This window comes from Lasioglossum baleicum, unplaced genomic scaffold (genome assembly GCF_051020765.1).
Source record: "Lasioglossum baleicum unplaced genomic scaffold, iyLasBale1 scaffold0266, whole genome shotgun sequence".
Lineage (NCBI taxonomy): Eukaryota > Metazoa > Arthropoda > Insecta > Hymenoptera > Halictidae > Lasioglossum > Lasioglossum baleicum.
This window is the reverse complement of record NW_027469326.1, coordinates 144,103-151,100: the sequence shown is the minus strand read 5'-3', so window position 1 is coordinate 151,100 and position 6,998 is coordinate 144,103.

The window sequence follows — 6,998 nt, the reverse complement described above, 5'->3', positions numbered from 1 at the left end:
CATACATGAGTTTAAGGTGCCGTCACTAAAACGTATACAGATGTGTTCCTCTGAACACAAAGTTATACTCCCGATACGGCGGGTTAATTTCTCGGGCGGTGAGGTTTTCGGCTAAACGTTTGACATTATACCAATTGGTAACGCTCTCAAACAGTTTGACGCCATACTGTAATAATCATACCATGAATTAAGATATCCAATGACAATTGTGTTCAGCGGATTGACTCCTGGAATACCTGGTTTGACTATCGGAATAACAAAGTAGATGAAGCTAATGTCTCAGCTGTTCGAATCTCAAAGAAGGTAGGATCGTGTTCGAAGAGTGTGACTCTGGATTATTCTGTTCGTACATGAAAATAAGATGTGCTTCTGCTATAATGTCTACTATTTTGTTTCAGTGAGCACTATGCATGACACTTGCTGCAGCGGGTAAGGTTCTTGGAAGGCAAGGAATCCCGTAAAGACTTGCCTTTATACCATTTGGGAATGTTCCCCGACGGATTGACCTTCGACTTTAATATTCAAGTTGAATTAAGGTGTCGATGGCCAATACTGTCCAGCTGATTTACTCCCGGACTACCTGGTTAACCTCTTGGAATCACAGTGTATGTGAAGCTATTGACTTAGCCGCTTGACTCTAAAAGAAGGTGGGAACATTCTCGAACGGTTTGTCCCTGAATATTGTACTGTTTCGTTAAAATAAGGTGCCCGTCTGTTAAAATGTCTACTTGTACGTTTCTATGATTTCGACGCAAGTCAATCGCGCGACCGCTTGAGTTCTCGGAATGTAATGTACAGGTTAAAAGGAATGACTTTGTATCAATTGGTATTGTTCTCCAATGGTTCCCCTCTCAATCTTATTATTCTTTCCGCGAATTAAGGTGTTTATTGCCGATAATGTTCACCACATTTACTCCTAGAATACGTGGACTGACTCTTGCATTCAAAGGATAGGTGAAGGTATTGACAACAGTGTTCGACTTTCAATGAAGGTGGGATCGTTTTCATATGGTTTGGAACTCGATCTTCTAAGCAATAAATGAAATTACTGAGTCCGTCGCTAAGATGCATACTAAGTAGCTTCCCTAAATATCAAGATTCGCTCATGATACAGCGGGATTGCTTCTCGGAATTTTAGGTATTCTGTACAAAGTATGACTCCATACTTGTAGGTAACATTCTTCAACGGTATGATACTGTACATTACCATTTATACTGTGGATTAAGGTGTCCATTGTCAATACTATGCTGCAGACGGACTCTCGGAATTCCTGGTCTCATTCTCTGAATAACAGGATAGGTGAAGCTATTGTCTTACCATTGCGACTCCCAAAAAGGATGCTAACGATCTTGAAGAGTTTGAAACTTGATTTTGGTATTAATACGTAAAACTGAATTGTCCGTCTTCAGAAATATCTACCCATTTGTTTCTGAGAACACTAACCTAGACACTCGCTGCAGTGGGTTAGGTTCTCCGAAGGTAAGGTATTCTGTAAAAAGTATTCCTTTGTTTTAATTGATATTGATCTCCGTAGGTTTGACTCAGTGCCATAATATATATACCGTGAATTATGATGTGTATGGACAGTACTCTACGGTGGATGTACTCCCGGAATACCTGGTTTGACTTTCGCAAGCACAGAGTAGGTGAAGCTATTGACTTGGCCGTTCGACTCTCAAAGAAGCAGTAGATTTAGTCGTTCGAATCCCAAAGAGGGCCGTAACGTTCTCCATCGGTTTGACACTGGATCTTCTAATTCGTAGATGAAATTAACGAACCCGTCACTAAAATGTTTACTCATTTGTTTCTCTGAAAACGTAGCTATGCTCTCGGTACGGCGGGTTAGCATCTCGGAAGTTAAGGCATTCGGTAAACCGTTTGACATTATAGCATTTTGTAACGTTTTCACGCAATGTGATGCTCTATGTTAATATTCACTCCCCGAATTATAACTAACGCGAATACTCAAGCGCGTATTTTCTCCCGGAATATCTAGTTTGACTCTCGGAATGGCAGAATACGTAAAACTCTTGACTTAGCCGTTTGTATCACACAGAAGGTAGTAATGTCCTCGAACACTTTGACTCCTCATGTCGATATTTATACAGAAACATGAGGCGTTCATCCGCTAAATTGTCTACGTATTTGATTCCGTGTACACTAAGCAGAACAGTCGCTACAGCGGATTAAGTTCCCGGAAGGTACGTTGTTCGGTAAAGGCAATGACTTTGTGAGTATCGGTAATCTTCTCCGTCGGTTTGACACTCTACAGTATTATTGATACCGAGAATTAAGGTGGCAGTAGCCAATAGACTTCAGCGGACTTACGAGCATATTAGCTTATTTATACTCTCGATATAAAGCGGTCTGCTTAGAAGGGGAAGGGATACAGTAAAACGTTTCACATTATTCCAATTGGTAACGATCTCAAACGGATTGGCTCTGTACTTTAATATTTATATCATGAAATATTTTGTCTAATTCCAATACTCTTCAGTGGATGAACTCCCGGAATACCTGGTTTGACCCTCGGATTCTCGGGGTAGGTGAAGGTATACACTTACCCGTCCGTCTCACACAGAAGGTTATAACGTTCTCGATCGGTTTGATCATCGATATTCTAATTCATACATGAATTCAAGGTGCCGGCACTAAAATATTAACTAACTTCTTTCTCTAAACACGAAGTATTACTCTCGATTCTGCGGCTTAGCGCCACGGACGGTAATGCTTTCGGTAAAACAGTTGACATTGCAGGAATTGATAATGTTCTCAAACGGTTTAACGATATAGTTTAACATTAAAGCCGAGAATTAAAGTGCCTATTCCCAACAGGGTTCAGCGGATTTACTCCCGGAACACATGGCTTGACTGACACAGTCGAAGGATGGGTGAAGCTGTTGACATTGCCGTTCGTCACTCACAGAAGGTGGCAACGTTCACGAGTGGTTCGACTCTCGATCTTTCAATTCATGCAAGAAATTTAGGTGCCCGTCCCTAAAATGTTTACAAGTTCCTACCTCTGAACATGCTGTTATACTCTCTATAGAGCTGATATCTCTTCCGGGGGTAAGATATTCTGTAAGAAGTTTAACCCTACACGAATATGTATCGTTCAACAACTGCATTACGGCCTGCTTTACAATTCAAACCGTGAATTAAGGTGTCTATTGCCATTACAATCCAGCGGATTTACTCCTGGAATACCTGGTTTGACTCTCGGAATCATAGGATAGGTGAAGCTATTGCCTTATCGTTTCGACCCTCAAAGAAGTAGGTACCGTTCAGGAACAGTTTGCTTAGCAAACATCTAATTCATACATGATGATATGGTGCCGTCACTGAAATGTATACTAACTAGTCCCCTGAACACCACGATATACTCCCGATACAGCGGGTTAGATCATGGGAGTGTAATGTCTTGCGGACAACGATTGACATTATACCAATATTTAACGCCCACAAACAGTTTGACGGACTACTTTAACATTCAATCCGTGAATTATGGTCACTATTGTCAATACTACTCCACGGATTTACCCCGGAATACCTCGTTTGGCTCTCGCAATCACAAGATAGGTGAAGCGGTAAATTTAGCCGTTCGAGTCTTAAAGAAGGTGGTAACGTCCTCGAAAGGTTTTACTCGTGATTTTTCTTTCATATATGCAAATAAGGTGCTGTCATTAAAATATATACTGACTTGCTTCTCTGAACACGAAGTCATACTCTCGATAATGCGAGATATGTTCTCGGGTGGCAAGGTCTTCGTTAAACCGTTAGTATTTATACCAATTGGTAATGTTCTCAACCGGATTGACGCTCAACTTTAATATTATAGCCGCGAATAAATGTGTTCATCGCCAATTTAGTACAGCGGATTTACTCTCGGAATATCTGGTTGGCCTGTCAGAATCACAGGATCATGGAGGCTGTTAACTTAGCCGTTCGTCTCTCTCTCTGAATGTGGTATCGTTGTTGATCGGCCGAACCCTCGATCTTCATACACGTGCGTGCGATTAAGGTGACCGTCACTAATATATATACTAATTTGTTTCTTTGAAATAGTTATACTCCCGATGAAACCTGTGAGGTTCGCGGTAAGTATGATCTTCGGTATAAGTTTAGAGTCTCTACAAATACGTAACCCTCTACAACTTTTTGACTCTGAACATTGCCAATAACCTTACCTGTACTGTGCAGCGCATTTGCTGCCAGAATATCTGGTCTGACGGTCCGAATCACAGGATAGGTCAAGCTATTGCCGGAGTAGTTCGTATCTCACAGAGGGTGGCAACGTTCGCGAGCGGCAAGATGCACAGTCTTCTAATTAGTACATGAAGTTAAGGTGACCGTCACTTGAATAAATTCGAATGTCTTTCTCTGAACACGAACTTATTCTCCCGATGAAGCTGGTGTGGTTCGCGGAGGTAAGGCCATCGATAAAACGTTAGACTTTATACTCACTCCTAATGCTCTCAAATGGTTTGTCGCACTACATTAATATCCACACCGTGAATAATGGTGTATGTTGCCAATACGCTTCAGCAGATTTACTCCTGCAACTCAAGATTTGACTCTTAGAATCATGAAACATTTCATGTTATTGACATAATCGTTCGTTTCTCAAAGTGGGTCGTAACGTTTTCGATGGGATTGACCCTCGATCTTCTAATTCATATATCGAAACAAGGTGTGTCTGTGCCATAATGTCTACTCATGTGTTTCCGTGGGCACTAAGCATGACAATCGCTAAAGTGGGTTAGGTTCAAGAAAGGTAATGTATTCATTAAACTGAATGTCTGTATACCAGTTGGTAATGTTCTGCGCCGGATTGAACTTCTGCTTTAATATTCGTACCGTGAATTAAGGTGACTATTCCCAATACCTTTCAGCGGGATTACACCCGGATTACCTGACTTGACTCTCGGTGTCACGTGATAGGTAATGCTACTGTCTTAGCCGTTCTGTACAGAAGAAAGTTGGAAACGTTCTCGAGCATTTTGACACTTGTTCTTCTAATTCACACATGAAATTAAGGTTGCCGTGACTAAGATATATACTAATGTGTCTCTCTGAACACGAAATTATACTCTAGATACAGCGGGATAGCTTCTGGGATGGGTGAGGCCTTCGGTCAGGAGGATGTCTTCATACTAATGTGTACCGTTCTGCAACGATTTGACACCGTACTTTAATATACATACATTGAATTAAGGTGTCTTTTGAAAATACGCTTCAGCTTAGTTACTCCCGGAATACCTGGTTTGTATTTCAAACCACGTATTTCTAGAGTAAATCCGCTGGGCAGTATTGACAATAGACACAATAATTCACGGATTGAATATAAAAGCAGACAGCCAATCCGTTGTTGAACGTTACCTATTCGTATAATGTCAAAAGTTTCACCTATGACCTTACCCTCCGAGCACTTAACCCGCTGTATCGTGAGTATAACTTGGTGATCAGAGACACATATTAGTATACTCTTCAGTAACGTGCACCTTAACTTCGTGTAGGAATTCATATTGTTCAATTTCGACATTATAGTAATTGGTCGCGATCTACAAAGGTTATACTCTGTACATATAAATTCAAGCCGTGAATTAAGATGTGCATTGCCAATTGTGTACATTTTATGGATTCTCGGATTGCCTGGCTTGTCCTTCGGAATCACAGGCCAGGAGAATCTAATAACTATGCGGTCCGCCCCTCGAAGAAAGTGCTACAGATCTCGAGGGTTTTGACCCTCGAACTTCTAATACAAACATGCCGTTAATGTTCCCGTCACTAAAATGTGTACTAATTTTATAGCCTGAACGCGATGTTATACTCTCGATACAGATGGATAGACTTCTCGGATGATGAGGCCGTCGGTAAGATGAACGACTATATACAAATTGTTAACGTACTATAACGGGAATGACGGACTGCATTAATATTCATACTCGGAACGACAGGATAGGTGAAGCTATTGAATCTGCCATTCTATTCTCAAAGAAGGTGGTAACGATCTCGAACGATTTGACATTCGGCTCTGCTATTCATGCATGAAAGTACTGTGCGCGTCTGCTGAAATGTCCACTAATTTGTCTCCGTCAACAACCAGCAAGGCTCACCCTACATCGGGATAATATACTCCATAGGTAAGGTATTCGGTGTAGAGAATAACGTTATTCGAATTGATTATGACATTCCACGGTTTGTCGTTCTACTTTAATATGCAAACTGTCTATTTTGGCGTCTATTGCCAATACTCTTCAGCGGATTCGCTACCGGTATAATTGATTTGGCTCTCGGAATCATAGGATAGGTGTAGCTATTAACATAGACGTTCGATTCTCAAAGAAGGTGGTACCGTTCTCGAAAGGTCTGATCCACGATATTCTAATTCCTACATGAAATTAAGGTGCTCGTCACTAAAATGCATACTAGTTCAAACCTCTGAACATGGTGTTATACTCTCAATACAGGGGGTCAGTTTTTTCTGTCGATAAGGCATTCGGTGATTCGTTTGACATTATAGCGACTGATAACCTTCTCACACGGTGTAACGATATTTTATAACATTCACTATGCGAATTAATGTATCTAATGCCAATACTCATCAGCATATTTGCCCTTGGATTACCTGGTTTGACTCTTGGAATCACAGGATAAGAGAGGCTCTTGACTTCGCCGTTCTACTCGCAAAGATGGCTGTTACGTTCTCGAACTGTTTGATTTTCGATACTGCAGCACATACAGGAAAACAATGAGTCCCTCTGCTAAAATATCTATTAATATGTTTCAGTGAACACTGGGCGAGACACAGCCTATGGCGGGTTAGGTTCTCAGAGGGTAAGGTATCCGCTAAAAAGTTTAACTGCATACAAATAGGTAACTTTCTTCAACGGTTTGACCCTGCACTTTAATATTTATTCCGTTTTATAGGGTGACTATTGCCTATGCTGTACAGGGGATTTATTGCCGAAATAACGGGTTTGACTCTCGGAATCGC